The 22943-nt window shown below is 37.9% G+C and overlaps 1 long non-coding RNA gene across 1 annotated transcript in view; it reads left to right on the forward strand.

Moving 5' to 3' along the window:
• Positions 1 to 22517, forward strand: part of LOC116407915 — a 64579-nt gene extending 42062 nt beyond the window's left edge. The window contains exon 2 of the long non-coding RNA XR_004220604.1: positions 22278 to 22517. This is a non-coding gene — a long non-coding RNA (uncharacterized LOC116407915). The remainder of the gene's footprint in view (positions 1 to 22277) is intronic.
• Positions 22518 to 22943: the final 426 nt, after the last annotated feature.

Here is a 22943-nt window from a genome sequence, read left to right on the forward strand (position 1 = left end):
CTACTATAGGCACCATCTCTCCCTACTATACCTGCTATCCCACAGCCCCAGTCCCTTCCCAGAGGCTATTATCCCCCCACTGCTACTATAGGCACCATCTCTCCCTACTATACCTGCTATCCCACAGCCCCAGTCCCCTCCCAGAGGCTATTATCCCCCCACTGCTACTATAGGCACCATCTCTCCCTACTATACCTGCTATCCCACAGCCACAGTCCCTTCCCAGAGGCTATTATCCCCCCACTGCTATTATAGGCACCATCTCTCCCTACTATACCTGCTATCCCACAGCCCCAGTCCCTTCCCAGAGGCTATTATCCCACTGCTACTATAGGTACCATCTCTCCCTACTATACCTGCTATCCCACAGCCCCAGTCCCTTCCCAGAGGCTATTATCCCCCCCACTGCTACTATAGGCACCATCTCTCCCTACTATACCTGCTATCCCACAGCCACAGTCCCTTTTTCAGAGGCTATTATCCCCCACTACTACTATAGGCACCATCTCTCCCTACTATACCTGCTATCCCACATCCCCAGTCCCTTCCCAGAGGCTATTATCCCCCACTACTACTATAGACACCATCTCTCCCTACTATACCTGCTATCCCACAGCCCCAGTCCCTTCCCAGAGGCTATTATCCCCCCACTGCTACTATAGGCACCATCTCTCCCTACTATACCTGCTATCCCACAGCCCCAGTCCCTTCCAAGAGGCTATTATCCCCCCACTGCTACTATAGGCACCATCTCTCCCTACTATACCTGCTATCCCACAGCCCCAGTCCCTTCCAAGAGGCTATTATCCCCCCACTGCTACTATAGACACCATCTCTCCCTACTATACCTGCTATCCCACAGCCCCAGTCCCTTCCCAGAGGCTATTATCCCCCCACTGCTACTATAGGCACAATCTCTCCCTACTATACCTGCTATCCCACAGCCCCAGTCTCTTCCCAGAGGCTATTATCCCCCCCACTGCTAATATAGGCACCATCTCTCCTTTTTATACCTACGGGAGGGTTAGGGCCAACCTTGGCACATCACTAGTGTGTACACACACTGGCAGTGTAGAACGGGCAGAGTATGGCACACACAGGCAGCATAAGGCAGGCAAAGTATGGCACACACTGGCAGGATAGAGAAGGCACAGGCAAAGTTAGGAAGGAGTCCTGGGCAATGCAGGGTCTTATAGGTGTGTGCAATGCAGGGACTTAGTATCAATACTAATACCATTTAAAGATTACACAAAGGTAAGCAGTCACAGCAGCCAGACTTTAATGGTGGGGCAACGCAAGGGGGGGCTGCGGGGCCGTGGGCCGCCAAGTTGGACAGTACTGCTTACCACAATGCAGGCAAACAGGTTTCAAGACCTGACCCTTACAATGCTATTATAATCTTTTAATATAAAAATAGATTTATTTGTGCACACATGGATAGATAGATAGATAGATAGATAGATAGATAGATATAGATAGATAGATAGATAGATGATAGATAGATCATATATTATTATATTTTTGAATTCAGACAGGATAAATGTTTCTACCTATACGTATGTCAATATAACCTGCTGTTAGAGCATGTTACATAATCCCTCATATGTAGTGATGGGCGAAAAGTTTCACCAGGCATGGATTCGCCAAAAATTGTCGAAACAATAGCTGCGCGACAAAATAATAGCCGCGGGCGACGAAATAATAGCCGTGCGACAAAACAATATCCGCGCGACAAAATAATAGCCGCGGGCGACGAAACAATAGCCGTGCGACAAAATAATAGCCGCGGGCGACAAAATAAAAGCCACGCATCAAAATAATAGCCGCGGGCGACGAAACAATAGCCGCGGGCGACGAAACAATAGCCGCGCGACAAAATAATAGCCACGGGCGAAAACATTTTTTTGTCGCACGACATTTTCGCCGTTTCGTTTTTTTCCGCCGTTTCGCGTATCTTTTCAAAGATTCGCGAATTTTTCGGCGAAGCGAAACGGAACAGATTCGCTCATCACTACTCCTATGTTTTTTTTTCTTCTTTCATTTCGGCACAGAATTGAACTCTCATGAAAATCTTACTTAAGGGACTGAAAAATGTGCAGAGCTCAATGTATTGCTTTAAAATAGCAGTTGACAGTTGTTGCTCAGATCCTCCATTCTAATTTAGTTGCATGACAATTTCACACAAAGGCAGGTTCAAGCACAACGTTCCATTATGTCAGTGCAAACGTCACATTCTCCTATCTATATAACCTATCTGTCATGTCCCATTGTGTGTACCTTTTCTGCTGCTCAGCCACCCTGGGGAGAGATAATCTTTCCACCCTGGTAAGGGAGCAATAATGCTCTATTTATCTTGGAGTGGTTTGCCCATAATGAAAAAGCTTCCATTGTGCCAACATAGTTTATTCCAGGTTTCCATTTGATCTAACCCTGCACACCTTTTACTATCTGTAACAACATTTTTAAAACTGATTTGTCAGCTTACCATTTACTGTGCTTTGTTTAAAACTTGAATTTTTATTTGAACAAAGTAAAAACCAAAGCAGGGTATGTGGGGATCTTCCTTCTTCTTTTCCCAGAATGCATCCAATGAAACTTCCACCCCACTATATGCGCCTTACACAGACACATTGCACATTATATTGTTACTTCCATTATGGACCATGTAATCACGCAATTATATGGCAGTGCAAGGAGGGTGTTTAGACATAAATATCTAATGAATGGCTCCAATAATTTAATCAAATTAAACATGAAACCCAAATTCATTTTTATATTAACACATCCAAACCCATTATAAAGGCATTTAAAAATCCCAGCTGTCAATCATATATTGCCTGCCCCCCCCTCTATGCCTTAGGCATAGAGGCGGGACAGACAAGTACTATAACTTTCAATTCAGCTCTCACTTTCCCCTCCCTCCTAACCACCAGTTGTTTATCCTGTGCATGGGCCTGGGCATCAGGCCCCCATTCTGGCACATACAGACGATTCTGGGGTGATACAAAGCTTGTCCTTTTAAAAGTGTCCACAAACTGGTACCCTATGATATGATTGTGTAATTCCAGGACTGAAGGAAACAATATTTATATTACTTATATAGTGTGAGTGAAGTTCATTTTGCTTCACAAACACAATAGAAAAGAATTTCGAATTATTTCTGTTTTATTATTAACAGAGTAAAAGGAAATCATTTATAAAAATGTAAATTATTTGATTTAAATGGAGTCTATGGGAGATGGCCTTTCCATAATTAGGAACTTTCTGGATAATGGGTTTCCGGATAAGGGGTCCAATACCTGTAATACTATCATTTTAATATTTTCAAAAATCATTTCCTTTTTCCCTTGCAATAATAAAACAGTACCTGTACTTGATTCCAACTAAAATATAATTACCCCTTATTGGGGGCAGAACAGCCCTATTGGGTTTATTTAATGGTTAAATGATTTCCTTTTCTCTGTAATAATAAAACAGTACCTGTACTTGATCCCAACTAAGATATAATTACCCCTTATTGGGGGCAGAACAGCCCTATTGGGTTTATTTAATGGTTAAATGATTCCCTTTTCTCTGTAATAATAAAACAGTACCTGTACTTGATCCCAACTAAGATATAATTACCCCTTATTGGGGGCAGAACAGCCCTATTGGGTTTATTTAATGGTTAAATGATTCCCTTTTCTCTGTAATAATAAAACAGTACCTGTACTTGATCCCAACTAAGATATAATTACCCCTTATTGGGGGCAGAACAGCCCTATTGGGTTTATTTAATGGTTAAATGATTCCCTTTTCTCTGTAATAATAAAACAGTACCTGTACTTGATCCCAACTAAGATATAATTACCCCTTATTGGGGGCAGAACAGCCCTATTGGGTTTATTTAATGGTTAAATGATTCCCTTTTCTCTGTAATAATAAAACAGTACCTGTACTTGATCCCAACTAAGATATAATTACCCCTTATTGGGGGCAGAACAGCCCTATTGAGTTTATTTAATGGTTAAATGATTCCCTTTTCTCTGTAATAATAAAACAGTACCTGTACTTGATCCCAACTAAGATATAATTACCCCTTATTGGGGGCAGAACAGCCCTATTGAGTTTATTTAATGGTTAAATGATTCCCTTTTCTCTGTAATAATAAAACAGTACCTGTACTTGATCCCAACTAAGATATAATTACCCCTTATTGGGGGGGTTTAGATGATTTTTTAGTAGACTTAAGATTTACATATCTACTAAAAAACAATGGAATAACCCCATTAGGGTTTTTTTTCCCTCCAATAAGGATTAATTATATCTTAGTTGGGATCAAGTACAGGTACTGTTTTATGATTACAGAGAAAAGGGAATCATTTAACCATTAAATAAACCCAATAGGGCTGTTCTGCCCCCAATAAGGGGTAATTATATCTTAGTTGGGATCAAGTACAGGTACTGTTTTATTATTACAGAGAAAAGGGAATCATTTAACCATTAAATAAACCCAATAGGGCTGTTCTGCCCCCAATAAGGGGTAATTATATCTTAGTTGGGATCAAGTACAGGTACTGTTTTATTATTACAGAGAAAAAGGAATCATTTAACCATTAAATATACCCAATAGGGCTGTTCTGCCCCCAATAAGGGGTAATTATATCTTAGTTGGGATCAAGTACAGGTACTGTTTTATTATTACAGAGAAAAAGGAAATTATTTTTATTATTTAATTTGAAATATTTGATTAAAATGCAGTCTATGGGAGATAGCCTTCCCATAATTCAGAGCTTTCTGGATAACAGGCTTCTAGTTAGGGGATCCCATACCTGTACAGGTATGGGACCTGTTATCCAGAATGCCCGGAATCTTTAGTTTTCCGGATAAGGGATCTTTCCATAATTTGGATCTCCATATCTTAAGCCTGCTAAAAATCATTTCAATATTGAATAAACACAATAGGATTGTTTTGCCCCCCAATAAGGATTAATTATATCTTAGTTGGGATCAAGTACAAGGTACTGTTTTATTATTACAGAGAAAAGGGAATCATTTAACCATGAAATAAACCCAATAGGGCTGTTCTGCCCCCAATAAGGGGTAATTATATCTTAGTTGGGATCAAGTACAAGGTACTGTTTTACATTTATAGAGAAAAAGGAAATAATTTTCAAAATTTAGAAATATTGGCTCATAATGGAGTCCATGGGAGATGGCCCTTCCGTAAATCAGAACTTTCTGGATAGCGGGTTTCTGTATAATGGATCCCATACCTGTACCTGTATTACTAAACAAAAAACCCTTATGAGTTAAATCAGTGCTGTCCAACTGGTGGCCCTCTGTGTGGCCCCCCACCTGTCTGGCTGCTTTGATGGCTTAATTTTGTGTTAGCTTTAAATGGTATCAGTACTGAGATTAACTGGCCCCCTGCATGGTTCTCACCTCAGATTCAGGCTGTAATCCCTCTGTATTGTTTAAATATGTAATCCCCTGTGTTTTTCACACCTTTTAATACCTGCATTGTTCACCCCCTGTAGTGTTCACACCTCAGCCTCAGACTGTAATCACTCCCATTGTTCACTTCTTCACACCTCAGGTATTGTAGGCAGAGTATGGCACATACAGCCAGCATAGGTCAGGGAGGGTATGGCACACACAGGAAGGGTAGGGCAGGCAGAGTATGACACACACAGTCAGGGTAGGGCAGGCAGAGTATGGCACACACAGGCAGGGTAGGGTAGGCAGAGTATGGCATACAGAGGCAGCATAGGACAGGCAGAGTGCTGCCTGTGTGTGCCATACTCTGCTTGCCCTATGCTGCTTGTGGGAGGTGAACCTGGCAGGGGTTTGTTGTGGGAGTTTGTTAGCAGTTGGAAATAGCCAATAAATGGTCCCTAAGGTGTGTAATTATGTACTGGGGGTTGCTCTGCTATCCACAGGGGAGGAGGAGGCATATGGAATTTAAGGGTATATCTTAATATGACATAATTCTTTACCATATGAATGATGGTTGATATCCCCACAGTAAGGACCAAGCATTTGGGATTTTGCTGTGCTACCACCATTGTGATAAAATAGGTGTGGTTTGAAGTGGGTGTGGTTTCAAAAAGGGGAGTGGTCAAAACTGGCTTCCATTAGCGGCCCTCCACCATGTATGCTAGAGAAATTCTGGCCCTCGGCACCGTAGAAGTTGGACAGCACTGAGTTAAATAATGCTATTTCCATGCTAATGTGTTTGCTAAAAACACTTGGGGAATCTAAGATTCTGTGCCCAGTGACCGTCAGCAAACATAATTAATTACTGAAAATCCTCAGTGTTCCTTTTCAGGAGCGAATTAATTTTAATAAGTAGGTAAACTTCCAGCATGAAGTGACATATGAGAAAAATAATGGCTATTTACAGCCAGCAATCTCCCAAGATTTAGCATTGTGCTCGCACAGCGACAGATCGCGGAACTAAAGCACAATAAATATCATTATCTGAACTATAAAATGCCAGTGCTAGTTGGGATGGGGCTTACCTTTTTAATGGAATCACAACACATATATGGGGGAGCGCAGTGATGTTAGAATAAAATTCCAACCACATCACGTAGCTCTTTAGCCTCCGTATCAGCAGTTTACGGTATCCACAAACACAATGGGCAAACCCAAAGGCAGATATTTAGAAAAATAGCTCAGAAATAGTGATGGGCGAATGTCTTCGGCAGGCATGGATTCGCAGCGAATGTCTGTATTTCGCCATTGTTTTGCGAAATTTCTGTGAAAATTTGCTGTGAAAATTTTTTGTGCGTCAAAAAGGTCTCATCAAAAAAAGACTCAAGTGACAAAAAAAATACGTGGGCGACAAAAAAGTTGCGCGATAAAAGCGTTTTATGGATTTTTCACCATTTCGCAAAGTTTACAGCGAAGCGAAACAGGACAGATTGGCTCATCACTACTCAGAAATAATCTAAACTAAAAATGATTCTGTATTTAAAAGAATGTCACCTTGATAGGAATGTATTATACTGCCACACTAAGCATCTAGTAGCAAAGTGAAAAAATATGTATAAACGGGGAGAACCTTCCCTTGGGTGATTGCAAAAAGCCTTGGAGTGGCCACAAGTACCTTTTAATATGAGCCCCATATCTTTTGGGCTTCTGTAACAGGCCAAGGTGCCAGTGCCTCCAATGATACCCCAGTAGCCCCCCTATCTCCTTACCTTAGGGAGCTTAGGGACCCACTCACATTATACTGTATATATAGAATATAAATGGCACATTATACTGTATATATAGAATATAAATGGCACATTATACTGTATATAGAATATAAATGGCACATTATACTGTATATATAGAATATAAATGGCACATTATACTGTGTATATAGAATATAAATGGCACATTATACTGTATATATAGAATATAAATGGTACATTATACTGTGTATATAGAATATAAATGGCACATTATACTGTATATATAGAATATAAATGGCACATTATACTGTATATATAGAATATAAATGGCACATTATACTGTATATATAGAATATAAATGGCACAATATACTGTATATATAGAATACAAATGGCACATTATACTGTATATATAGAATACAAATGGCACATTATACTGTATATATAGAATATAAAGGGCACATTATACTGTATATATAGAATATAAATGGCACATTATACTTTATATATAGAATATAACTGGCACAATATACTGTATATATAGAATATAAATGGCACAATATAAACCTGATTTGCTTTCCATGGCATTGCATGGATATCAAACAACTGAAAAACATGTTTTTAGTAGGATCTAATCTGATATTAACAGGTTAAAGCAGCAGTTCTCAACCTGCGGGTCGGGACCCCTTTGGGAGTCGAACGACCCTTTCACAGGGGTCGCCTCAGACCATCGGAACACACATATTTCCGATGGTCTTAGGAGTAATTTTTATGGTTGGGAGTCACCACAACATGAGGAACTGTATTAAAGGGTTGTGGCATTAGGAAGGTTGAGAACCACTGGGTTAAAGAGGTTGTTCAATTTGTAGCCTCGTAAAGCAATCGTTTTTTGGCTGGTGGGTGTCAGTGACCCCCATTTGAAACCTGGAAAGATTTAGCAGAGGAAGGCAAATAATAAAAATAAGAAAAGATTAATAAAAAAAAAAAAAGGGGGGCTGCGCCACAGGGGCCGGCTCAGGGGCCAGAAACCCCTCCGTATGTGCATAATGAGCAGGCCAGGGCACTGGAGGGTTTTTCGTATGCCCCATAATGGCACCTGTCCTGTGTGGGCAGCACAGTGCTAATGAGGGCATTTTCTTGCAAAAAACAGTGTTTATTTATTAACATATATAAATGTTATGAGAAAAACAAGGCAACTCTCACCGTTAATGGAACTAAACCAATAATGAGAAGCACTAAGAATTACTAAAATCCTTATCTTCTTCAAAAAGTCTCCTGTTCTCTCTGCAGAGCCAAGTGACCTTTAAGTGTCTGCTTCAGTGACATTATTCAAGTCATTTAAAATAGAAACAAGCACCTTGCCTGTACTCAAAGGAAGAGCTATTGCCCAGGCTAATGAATGTCATTTATCACAGGTACAGATTTATACAGGGCTATTACCAGTATGGGTAAACAAACCAACTGCAAACACAAACTAAATTATCTTAAATGCCTGACAAATTATGGATATCAGGGAAAATGAGTAGCTGGGGTGGTGCCGTCATATATGTTGCTTATAGATTATATATAATTTCTGTTTGTCACAGGTTTATCGGGTTTAATAAACAGCTACATCAGGTGGTGAAAGCTTTGGAGGCTAAAATCCATAGATTTTGGAGTTAATAAGGAATTATGTGTTGACGAGGGTTCTTTCTGTACCAAACAATGCCTACTGTAGTCTATATGTTATAAAAGGAAACTACACCCCCAGAATGAATACTTAACCAACACATAGGGGCACATTTACTAATCCACGAATCCAAATCCCGAATGGGAAAAAATCGTATTGGAAACGAAATTTTTTTGACTTTTTCGGCGCCGTCACCTTTTTTTCGTATTTTGTGCGATTTTTTCATCTGCGTCACGACTTTATCGTATTGAGCAACTGTAAATGGCGGAAAAACCAATCCGATTTTTCCGCGACAGCGACGAAAAAGGCGCGGAAAATTTACGATAAAGTCGTAATGGCGACGAAATAATCACAGGACATACAAAAAAGTTGCGACGGTGACGGAAAAAAGTCGCAAAAATACCGATCATTACGAAAAAACGCCTTCGGACGATTTCGGTCCGTTCGTGGATTAGTAAATGTGCCCCATAGTTAATATTATGTTTAGGGACCTATTATAGAATCTTGGCAAACTGGAATATACTGTATATATCAGTAAATAATGTTGCTCAGTGCTGAAATTGGGCAGGGATTCAGAGGGATGCCATTCCTCCACTTATAATCTACTAACTGGCATTTTTTGACTTCATACCGCTCATTTTTTCTGTAAAAAGTCCCACTATAGCCACACAGGAATTGGATAGAATGGAGAATGAACTTTGAACCTCCCTCCAGGGGGCTTTGCAGAAGCAGAATCGCCAGCCAGTAAATGTTGGAGTTTAGTAGACGAAACCAGAATGTGCAAGGCCTATGATAAAAGTGGGTGTGACTTACAATTGTGGGAGTGACTTATATTTGGCAGGGCCAAATGATTGAATTAGCCTACATGTTCCCCGATATCTCCCACCTGTAGGTGGGGATATTGGGTGAAGATCCGCTCGCTTGGCGATTAGTGTATTAACACTAATACAGACGCTAACACTGACACTTATGCTGACACTAACACTGATAATAACACTTTTTTGCCAACAAAATATTTTAAGAAAAATAATGGAAAAAATGCTCTAAAAGAAATTTTTGGTGGGGGATGGACTGACTCAGTGATTAGCAGTTGCTGTTTGTGTATTGAAGGCAGTGTTACTATTTCTGCTCACTTAAACGCCACATCACATTCAGATCTGCATTAAACGAAGCAAATAATGTTAATAATTCTGGCTCAAACAGGTTCCTAAGAAATTTAAAGCTCATATTCACAGAATATTATTCAGTCAATTTACCAAACATCTGAATGTTCTGCATATTTATGACTCTGCTCTCCGTGATTATGCACATTTATAGTGACACAGTGAACCGCAGCCATGTAAATAAATATATAAAGGAAGTGGATGGAAAGTTGCAATTTATTTAGAAAGGTTGAAATCTAATGTAGAAGGCAGAGCTTGAGTTTCCATTATAAAAAAAGGGTTTTTTTGGAAGCACAGACAGAATCGCAGTTGCACAAAAATGGACAGAAATGCTGCAAGTATTGGTGCCATTTAGTGATGAGCGAATCTGTTCTGTTTCGCTGGAAAAAAAAATTGTTGCCTGTGGTTATTATTTTGTCGCCCACGGCTATTAATTTGACGCATGGCTATTCTTTTGACGCCCGCGACTATTCTTTTTTGACACCGGCGACAATTTTTGGACGTGCGGCAAATTTTTCCACGAATCCATGCCTGGCAAAACATTTCGCCCATCACTAGTGCCATTTAATAAAGGTTGTTGTGCCTAGAACGTATTTATGCAGGACCTGGGGTATTCCGGATTAAGGGTCTTTTCTTAATTCGGATCTCCTACCTTAAGTCTACTAAAAAAATTATTTAAACAGCAATTGAATCCAACAGAATTGTTTTGGTTCCAATAAGGGGTAATTATATCTTAGTTGGGATGAAGTACAAGGTACTGTTTTATTATTACAGAGAAAAAGGAATCATTTAACCATTAAATAAACCCAATAGGGCTGTTCTGCCCCCAATAAGGGGTAATTATATCTTAGTTGGGATGAAGTACAAGGTACTGTTTTATTATTACAGAGAAAAAGGAAACCATTTTTAAAATTGGGAATTATTTCATTAAAATGGATTCTATGGGAGATGGTCTTTCTGTAATTCAAAACTTTCTGGCTAATGGGTTTCCGGATAAGGGGTCCAGTACCTGTCCTCTATTGCTCCAGTATTTTGCAAAATTTCTGCAGTTTCATAACTCTTTTGCCAATGCGAAATGCACCAGTTTTGCTCATCAAAGATCAAGTTTATATTGTCTCAGATGTTCACATATCCAGTGTTGGTCTTGCTTCTTTGTCTGCCATCAGGACTGCTACAGGGAATCATTTAGACAACTATATCACTAGCAAAAAAGACCTTTACACTGCTCTACTGGCTCTCTGCAAAAATATTCTTCTTCAAGCTCCTTCTCCCACACTAGGGCTCATGTTAAATGATCCATTCCCTGTCATGGAGGTTATTAATCATTCTGCTATTTCTTTGTTAATTCCCCCAGAGATGCATGTGCCCAACGTTTCCATGTTTCCCAAGAAAAACCTGCAATTTTTAGTCTGTTAAACAACAACCTCAAGTCTTTAGTATTATAAATGGCCAACAGGAATTCGATAAACCCAACAATATGAACTTGAAAGTCTCTGCTACTAAGAATGCCCTTAGTTAAGGCACTATCATGTTGCCCCTGGGGAATGGGGAACGGTAAGGGCTGAGCAGCAATCAGAGTGACCTAGTGCCACGGTGCCCACACTGACATGAAATTGAAACTTACATTCCCACAACCTGGGTCCAATGCCTGATTGTAAGTTCTATTTCACTACCTTCCTGGGTACACTATTCTGATGCAAATAGTTTTAATATTCAAGTTATTTGCTACTGAGCTATTCCTGACTGTATCGATTATTGCCTGTCCCTTACCTGTTCCGCGTCCTTGGTTACAACTCTCTTTAACCATTCAGATACCATACCATTGGACCTGTTGTCCTTATGTAATTCCTGGTTGATGTGTACTACCTGGATCTGACCCAGAATCAGTAGGGTGCTAGACTTCTTCACAGCCACTGAACTCTAACACACATATGAATGAACTGAATTTGATTGCTCAAAGTGGTCATTTAAATTCTGATGAATTAAGAAAAATTTGAATCAGTCGTTATTAGGTACATATGTGTGTACATGCCATGCTAGAATTTCTCCAAGCATTTCTCTACCAGTGGTTCGATTTCAGTCAGGACTCTCTGCAAGGTGTTTGTGTGTTCTCCCCATGTCTGACTGGGTTTCGTCCATGTACTCTGCTTTCTTCCTACCCTCCAAATTATAAGGACAGGTTAATTGGCTCCTGATAGAAATTACCCAAGTATGTGTAAATGTGATAGGGACCTGGATTGTAAGCTCCACTGCAACAGGGACTGGTGTGAATGATATATAATGTTGGAAACGTGGAATATGTCAACACTATGGGGCAGATTTATCAAAATGTGAATTTGGAGCTCAATACATAAAAACTCACCCATGTTCTATTTTTTCCTATGGGATTTTTAAAAGGGTATTTATCAATGGGTGAAATTTAGAACTCTAATTTGATATTAGCACTATCCTTGAGAAAGGTCCTAATGAGGACTGAAACATCAGATTTTTGTGCGATGTGCTCACAATAGAGACATTGTTATTTTAAAAGGGTATGCCAGTCTGCAAATACATTTTCTGTGAAATATATTTGAATGAGCACCCCGTTACGTGAGATTTTTTGGCATCGGAGGGCAGACACTAGAGAGCCTATTTTATATATATATATATATATATATATATATTATTTTTTTCTTTTTTATAGTTCATATTTTCCATTTTCCAATACCTCAACAGTTTCTAAAATAGGAATAGTGGTGAGGTATCGACACAATACTTATTACTTGTGTCTGACCTGCCAACCTGTGACCTTCTAAGGCCACAACATTTTCTCATCATTTTTTTCTTGGAAAGAGAAAAGTAATTGGTAGACGTCTTTGTTTCTGGGCTATAAAGATGCCGTCACTGTTGTCCCCCTGGGTCACTAAAGTCACATGAGATTGATTATTCCTAAATAGAGATCTTATTATTGTAGCTTGCACATTGAATTTATCAAAGTAACTAGTAATTTACTTGTAATGGGTGGTTTTTATGTTTATTGTCTACTAATTAATCTAATGTTCAGTTTAAACTTACTCAGATAATAATATGTGTGTATAGACTGTAAGCTCCATAGTGCAGAGACATTGGGAGATTCTGCAATGCGGCTAATGGACATAGATAGTAAAATAGTTTAATATTATATAGAATGTTAGAAAAGTCTATCCTTTCAAGGTAACATTAAAGCAAATCAGAAGCTTTACAAAGTTCAGCTTGCCAAACAAAGTATAAAGGGAAATTCAACATGTTTCCTGTGATGTTTGGGTGAAATGAATCCTCTGTATTCAAAACATGCGCCGGTGTTTTATCCACATGAATCCACTTTCACTTCACATTCTAGAACATCTGTTTTCATTGCAGCAATTAGAGACAAATATCTGAGACCAAGCAAAGGGCATCACTTATTGATGGAGACTCTAAATGGAAGTCATGCTGTTAAGTGAAGAGGTAGAGAAATGCAGAGAAGCACAGGAAACTGGGCCATTTGTCCTTTTCTAGTGTAACTACTGACCAGAAACTGAATCAAATCATAAAATAGGGCCCAGGTTTGGGTGCTAGAATAAAAGTTTTTACTTAAGAGATCAAGGTTTTTGTATGAGTTTTCCATTTGCTTTTTGTTGGAATTTGTATGATTTAATATTCTGTGTTGTTTTTAGATCCCAGGATTGTCCAACGTACAGTAAATCACTTCCCAGTGTTTTCTCATTCTAAACATTAATAAGAAAAATCTATGACAGATAGTGATAAGCAAATATGTCCCATTTTGCTTTGGCAAAAAATTCACAAAAATGCTGAAAAATTCGCAAAATGGCCGAAAATTTGTTTTTTTCCAAGTCAATGGGCATTTTTTTTCTCAAGTTTTTTCTCCAAATGCATTACAGTCTATGCAGAATTGTGCAGCAAATCCATGCCTGGTGAAAAAATTTGCTCATTACTAATTAGTGATAGACTACTGGGTCGGTATGGGTGTGTTTGCTGGGAAAGGTTTTTTTCCAACCCTATGTAACTATTAATGTAAATACACTATATTGCCAAGAGTATCCAGGCATATTTACAGTATGTGAAAACTCCATTTAGGATGACATGCCCTCATGCCTAGAACTCTAACCACTGACTTTTAAAATGTCTCTGGAACCAAAGTCATCACAAAGACTATTAATAGGGTATTTGGGGTTATATAGGTGATCAAAGGCAAACAATATCACCTTGTGAACTGCCAAGATGAATGGAGTAAAGATCCCTGCCATTGAACTATGGAGCAGTTGAGGCCTGTTCTCTAAAGTAATAGATTGAATTTCACCATCTTGCAGTCTGCTGGTGTCAGGGTTTGGCAGATGACCGGAGAATACTAATAGCTTGGATGCATTATGGTATCCAAGTTTGGATGAGGAGGAAAAATGCTTTTGGGCTGTTTTGCATGGTTAGAACCATTCTGGCTTCAATGAAAGCATTAATGCTTCAGCAAATTCCTGACAATTGAATTTTGGGGCAACAGTTTGGGGAAGGCTCTTTCCTGTTTCAGCACAATAATTTCCCCATACACAAAGCAAGAATGGGTTTGTTGTACTGGAAGTAGAAGAACTTCACTGACTTTGGCAAAGCCCAACCTGAACTGAAATGGCCACTTGTGGGATGAATTGGAACGGTGACTGCAAACTAGGCCTGATCTCCAATATTAGCGACCAGTCTCACTTGTGGCAGAATGGAGCCAAATCCCACCAACAATATTCCAACATCTAGTGGAAAGCGTTTCCAGAAGGGAAGAGACAGTTATAGCAGCAACGCCAGGGCCAACTTCATATTAATGCTTGTTTGGAAATGAGATGTTGGACAGGTAGGTGTCCCATATAGTGTATTTATACAACCATGCCCTTTAGTCATATGTAAGTAAGATACCAACAAAACAATTTGTATAATGTACACTTCTTGGGCTCACTTTTGGCCACTATTTGGCAAGGCCCACTCTAGGTCATTAAAGGGTACTGGCATATTAGAGGACTGTTTCAATAATCTCCATTCTATAATTCTAAATGGAACTATACCAATAAAAAACCTGACCCATCAGACTTTGTACCCCTCACTTTGCTTGGGGCGAGAGAAAACTCTCACAATTTTTCACTTCTGAGAAGGCCTTATCTTTTGCTTTTTTAATATAAGGCAGCACATGTATTATTCTATAACTCAGGGCATGGCTTGATATTGCCAGTAGAATTACTTTTGAAATGCTGAGACAAACATAAAAATGATGGATAGTAGCAAATTAATGCTGACTTTTCCATCCCCAGTTCTCATCACTCTTTTTTTGTAACTAGCAACAACAAGAAGCAAAATATGAGGTTATCCCTAAAGTTGCTGATGCCTGAAAATGTTTGTGCTTCATAAATAGCTTATCATAGTTAATTATTTTAATTCAACTTTATTTTGTGTCCTATTTTGATGCTTTTTCGATCAGTTGTTTGACATTTGCAGGAAGGATATCGGTTTCAGGGGAAATTGCCATGCTGACAGTATTTCAGAGCACTTTTTAGCTCAGCCATGTCACTGCTCTCTCATTGCTCCTTGTGTATTCTAAAAACCCCACGTACAGCGCTCTAACTTATTTTCTCTGCTACTTCTATTGATCTGTTATTCTTTAAGAGCTTTCCCTGAAGGTTTTCCATCAATCAGTCTGTAACACTGTAGCCTTCTCAGTACACACTATTAACCAACTCTGGGCATCCCCCACTCGGCCATGCGTATGCGCCACTCAGTAGCTTAAAGCAGCATTTTCAATGTAAAGTGCCCCTGGGTTAGGGGGTGTTCATAGGTTCTCAAAGGGAACAGAGCACAGACCTGGAACTATGGCCTTGTATTACAAAAATGGGAGCAGTCAGTATTATCAAGTGATGATTACTAAATATTATGGGACCACAGATGCAAGTGTGCTCACTATAAAATAGAGTAAATGACAGCTGTATTAAAGCTATAAGGTACGTTCATCCAAACATGGTTTAGTATAGTTTTGCCATTAGTCATTGTGTCCATTCTGCCTCTTTGCTGAATCACAGGCATGTTTGTCTATCGGTGCAAGGGAATCCCATCACTATCTGCACACTGCAGTTGCATTCATAAATAACTCTTTGAGATGTAGGAAACTAGGGAAGCATTCTGGTTATTTTATACCCCTAATAAGCAGCTGCAATTAATACTTTTGGAGTCAAAATTCAATTCATACATTTTTCATGTCAGCAGGTAAAACCACCCAATTCAACATTCATCTTCTCCCAGAATCAACTGATGGTCTTTGGCTATTGAAATTAAAGATTTCCACCCAAACACAACTAAAGCTTTTTGAAAAGAAAACAATTTCAAGCAGGGTCGGACTGGGGGGTGCAGGGGCCCATTGGGCCAAGGGACTCCAGGGGTCCTGCACCCCCCCAAGGGACCCCCGCCATGGGAAAGTGCAATAAAAATAGCCCACGAGGAAACCTAGAAATGAATCTAATTGGGAAGTGCATTGAAGAGGTAATGATGGATCATTTTTCAATAAAAGCAAGTACAAAACTTTACAACGATTAAAAAAAACTAGAGTAAAACAATTACTAATTGCCTTTTAGGGAATATCAATGCTGGCATGGATCTAAGGATACACTTTGAACAGGCAATGAAAAACATTTATGGGCATGTTCTGGCCATACCTCCAATCATTTAATAGCAGCCCCCTCTGACTGCAAGGAAATAAACCTGCATGACTTTATATTATGGGAAAGGAGCCATTTGATAGGTGAAATGAAACCTTGAGTTTGCCAGAGAGTCAATCTAAAAAGTTAAGTTTGTCAATGAGCAAAGGATTACATACCCAGACATTCTGTATGAGTTAACATTTTGTATCATCAGTTGTGATAATTTATGTTTTAGCTTTTACATAGGAGAAGACATTATGATGATTAACACATGGGATGTCAGATTGAAGGGACAATGGTTTAAATATGCTCCATCTACAAAATGTTCTTGTGTTTGATATTGAGTATGCGTTTCATGGATCTTGGAGGTTCTTTGGTACAAACATGACACAACGCATACCGCAATGTCACTGATGTTTAGTCCTGGCCTTGCTACTGAGATCCAAAAGTTCTGAAATAATTTCACTATTAGCATAAGGTTTGTAAATTCTTTCATTGAGGCCATAACCATTTTGAATGTCAGGGCCTAAGTAAGAGAAGAAGCTTGGGAAGCCCCTAATAATACAGGAAGGCTTGGCCCCATCTGGGGCAGGTGGGTAGCATCTAAATAAGGGATATTGTGTCTCTTATTTGTTTAAGAGCTGTTACCCCCACTTTATATTCCTTCCAGCTTTTATTCTGTCTATATAGCTGTTTACTATAAATACTATATAGTAAAGACAGGTCTCCTTTGCACCTTTGTTCCCACCGGAATTCCGGAACTTCGTCATTGTCTTTCCTCATGTCTTTATGTTCCATTCTGCCCTGCACTCTGTATATGAGCAGCACCCAGTGATTTAGCGGTTGAGTATTGTAGGCTATTAAAAGCTATAGTGGAGCCCTTGATTAATACCAATGATCTTGATGACCACATTTATCCTGTGGCCTCTGCATTTAATAATGATGTGGAGGAATATTTCCCTGCTGGGGGCTCTGTATTGACTGTATTATTATTGTGTTATTACTTTTTTAAGCGAAGATTTCTTCATGTTGTATGTGCATAATAATAATCTCATTATAGTGTGTAATATTATGACCTTATTTCTCACTCCTAGAAGTGTCTTGTCAAGTTTTCCCTCACTGGTTATGTAGCCACTTTTTTTTTTTCTTCTGTAATTTAATCATGTATGTTCTGAGCAGCCGCATCCATTTTCTTTAGACCGATAACTAAGAATTATCCCAATTGGTATCTTTAAGTACCACTTGATATGTGTATTTTAGCCGGATCAATTCGACTCTTTCAAACTACTTAACAGATTCTGCAATATCTGTCCTCATTTACCTCAAACATTTCAGTTTGATTTCAAAACAAGAAGATTAGTGATGATGTGATGAAGTGATGATGCTTGCAGCTGGTTGTTGGTGATGGTTGCTGTGGAGAAGGCATCCAATTTATTTCTGCAACCCATACCAGCTGAGATTTCATAAGATGACACAGGTTTCTTGGTTAAGAACCTATAACTCTAATTAGATCCCTTGGAATTACTGCTGCCTTTAACATGTGGCTATAATGGAAAAATCCAATAATTTACCTCGGAGGCCAGTATGTATTAAAGCCCTTCTGATTCCAGATCAGGCAAGCATTTGAAAGCTGTTTATTTGAAGATACTATAAAGAACTTTTCATCTTTTGAATTCCATACCCCCTGTGTCCAACTCACCCTGAACATTCATGAGAATAAACAATAAACTTAATTTCTAATTCTATATTTATCTAAAGGCTGTTTTCACTTGAGTACAAGGAAACACAGGGTTTAGTGATTGAGGAGGAAAAGAATAAAGAATGATAAATAATGCTACATAGGATAGCCCTAGTGCACTGGCTCATAACAAGGTGCCCTGTCCCCAACAGATCTGTCTCTAGGAAGATATTTTTTTGCACATCAACAATTAAATATATATACTACAATATATCAATGCAAGGCTACCAGCAGTGTGCCAACTACACAGTAAACTAAGTAAATGGCACATTATACTGTATATATAGAATATAAATGGCACATTATACTGTATATATAGAATATAAATGGCACATTATACTGTATATATAGAATATAAACGGCACATTATACTGTATATATAGAATATAAACGGCACATTATACTGTATATATAGAATATAAACGGCACATTATACTGTATATATAGAATATAAATAGCACATTATACCGTATATATAGAATATAAATGGCACAATATACCGTATATATAGAATATAAATGGCACATTATACCGTATATATAGAATATAAATGGCACATTATACTGTATATATAGAATATAAATGGCACATTATACTGTTTATATAGAATATAAATGTCACATTATACTGTATATATAGAATATAAATGTCACACTATACTGTATATATAGAATATAAATGGCACAATATACTGTATATATAGAATATAAATGGCACAATATACTGTATATATAGAATATAAATGGCACAATATACTGTATATATAGAATATAAATGGCACATTATACTGTATATATAGAATATAAAAGTCACAATATACTGTATATATAGAATATAAATGTCACACTATACTGTATATATAAAATATATATGTCACACTATACTGTATATATTGAATATAAATGTCACAATATACTGTATATAGAATATAAATGTCACAATATACTGTATATATAGAATATAAATGGCACAATATACTGTATATACAGAATATAAATGGCACATTATACTGTATATATAGAATATAAATGGCACATTATACTGTATATATAGAATATAAATGGCACAATATACTGTATATATAGAATATAAATGTCACAATATACTGTATATACAGAATATAAATGGCACATTATATTGTATATATAGAATATAAATGTCACATTATACTGTATATATAGAATATAAATGGCACACTATACTGTATATATAGAATATAAATGGCACATTATACTGTATATATAGAATATAAATGGCACATTATACTGTATATATAGAATATAAATGGCACAATATACTGTATATATAGAATATAAATGGCACAATATACTGTATATATAGAATATAAATGGCACAGTATACTGTATATATAGAATATAAATGGCACATTATACTGTATAAATAGAATATAAATGGCACATTATACTGTATATATAGAATATAAATGGCACATTATACTGTATATATAGAATATAAATGGCACAATATACTGTATATATAGAATATAAATGGCACAATATACTGTATATATAGAATATAAATGGCACAATATACTGTATATATAGAATATAAATGGCACAATATACTGTATATATAGAATATAAATGGCACAGTATAAAGCTAATTAGCAATTATTCAGATTCACATTACATGGCAGCTCTGAAACCAGGGCAATTGCATCAGAATTTTATAATCAGCCCTGTAGCATCAGTTTATATGACAGGCCAGCCTCATTTTCTGCTTGATAATTTCCGACGACCCCTAGAGCCCACTGAGCATGTGAGTGCTACAGACACTTTCTAAGATGGGGAGCAGAGCTCTTATGATAACTTTGAAGTCCTGGATCATTGCTGCTATAGAGATGCTGAAACTTTAGGCTGGTGCAGTAAGTTCAGTATATAAAATACAGCATTTTTAGCCATGTTCATTTTTAGGGTTTATTTCTCCTTCATGTAACCCTTTTCAGTGTCTTCCATCCACAATGTTATTCTTGGGTATTGGGTCACTAAAGCAACACAGGATATTAGGAATTAATTATCACAATTTGGATTAAAAGGAAATATAATGGCAGTAACTGTAGAATAAGGAAATGTTCTTATTAAAGGTTATAAGTGTAAAGTCTGAAAAACATATATGAAAAGCAGACTAACTGTGCTGCCTCTGCTAGTTCTACAATATTTTTAAAATCTTATCTAGATTATCATTACCTGCCCTTATTATGAACATGGTACATTTATTTAAGCATTCAGTCAACCCTCCTGACTTAATTTACCTTACTAACCAATTTAAACTCCACAGGGTATGTTTTATCTGTCTCTTTTAATCAAATGCTACCAATGTTACATGATCTCGCGCATTCACTTTCCTGAGACTTAGCATTTTTATTCTCATTTGGCTGATTTAAATTTAGAATATGCATTCTCCATGCGTGTGGAGTTGAAGGTGAGTTCATTGCTGTTTGAGCGTAGAGATAACGCATTCAGGCATCGCGGTTATGCCTTTATCCTGGTTTTGTAAGGTTATTGATTTCTCATCTAGATTAAAATATTTTATTACATTGCACAATGACATGTAGAACAAACACCGAGTGTTAGCACTAACGTTCTGATGAACAGAGACATCGACATCACTGCTGCTTGTTCTAATGCAAAAATGTGTCTTGATTTATTGTGTATCCTTTGTAATTCAGGCACCAATCAGTCCCAAACCCGACACAAATCTCCAAACTGATTAATACATTCCATTGAACAGATTTTTAATCGGTGACAAGTCATCTCCAAAAAGCCTTGCACAGTGACCCAACCTGTTCACTCATCCTTAAGGAAAGTGCTGTATTTGTATTAAAAATATAAAGAATGAGTTATGGGTAGGGATGAGCAAATCTGTCCCATTTTGATTTGCTAAAATAACAGTGAAAATGTTGTGCAACTAAAAAAAATAAAAAATTCCCGCACACGTAGTTTTTTAGATGGTTCGACAATGTTTTGACGTGCACAAAAATGTTTTGATGCACGTGACAATTTTATTTTGACGCACACTATTTTTTTAACACATGCAATGCAAATCTTTATGTGCAAATTGTGTCACACATTTCGCGAAACAGTCTTACGAAAGTGAAAGAAAATCGCCGCAAATCCATGCCTAGCAAATATGGGTACAGTGCACCGTTTGCCTCCTACCAATAAAGCATTGGGCGCTTGCAAAAAAATGGCCTAACAAGATGAAAGATTGTGATCTGCTGTGGCCAACTTTCAAAGCCTGGATCATTACTATTATAGGGCTGCTGAACCTCTGGCAGGCTTATTTTCAATAAAAATGTAAATATTACATTCCAGCAACATTTTGTTGTTCTTATCATAAGTAAACCTTAAAAACATTTAATGTAGAATTGCTCTGGCTGCTTTTCTAAGAACTTGTGCAACTTACATTTGTTATTGGTATTATTATTAGTTTCAGAGCTATTTAAGTTTTTGTTCACTGCCAGTATAATGGATATTGTAGCACATACTGTTGCGCCACCTGTTGGTCACATCTCATAACTGTACAGTCAGAGAGATTTAGCTTCTGAAGGAAAACAGAGAAATATTCTGATGTTGTCTAGCAAGTAGGCAGGTTTCATTTAGATGAGAGGAAAAGGTTAACTCAATGGATATGTATCTTTTCTTCAGCCTAAACCAAAGCTGATTATTTGGATTGAGCAACGGATGTTGCACACATCACTACAGTTTTTCAGTAAAGACATGGGATAGTGCTATACGGCTTTTTCTTGGGGCAGTTATCTCACTTAACATATGCCCAAAATCAGACGCATATGATGATGGTCAAATCGGTCAACTGAACCTTTTCTGTTTTATTTTTATAGGTGTCAGAAGAGTCCCTTCATTCCAAATATGAAGAAGATCGAATTTTTCAGGAAATTGAACCATGTCCAGTAAGGAGACTTTCTTGCAGAGCCATCCATCTTCCACCTCTGGCTTTCAGGCTTGCAGAACAAACAGAACTGGAAAGGAAATCAGATTCAGAGAATCCACAGAGGCCGATCTCTTTAGCCCTGAGGATCCCCCCACTAATTGCAATCACAGCTGCCGAGAACACCAGGTAGGAACGTGTTTACATTTCATAAACAACTGATCTCTCAAGCAACCCATGGCAAAGAATCAGATTTATACCATAACTAACTAGAACTAGCAGTGCCAATGGATTTCTATCTACTGTACCTTATGTTACCCTCGGTGTAGGGTAAGGTTTAACCCAGTGGTTAGAACAACAACTGGGAGAGGAATTATTCACTAAACACTTTGTCAACATTTTGCTTGTAGAATAGATAACAGCTTTATTTTCCTATCTCTAACTCGTACATTGTGCCTATATGAGAAATATTTTCAGCTTTGCTGTCTCTTATCCGTCAGTTTATTCGATAAGATACAATCGTTCAGAAATCTGTACTGCTACTTATTGCCTTGTGCTGTCACTGTCTTGCCTCCTTGGCAATTTCTGATGTACTTGTGCAGGGCCGCCATCAGCAATC

The sequence above is a fragment of the Xenopus tropicalis genome, chromosome 1, assembly GCF_000004195.4.
Source record: "Xenopus tropicalis strain Nigerian chromosome 1, UCB_Xtro_10.0, whole genome shotgun sequence".
In the NCBI taxonomy this organism is placed as follows: Eukaryota; Metazoa; Chordata; class Amphibia; order Anura; family Pipidae; genus Xenopus; species Xenopus tropicalis.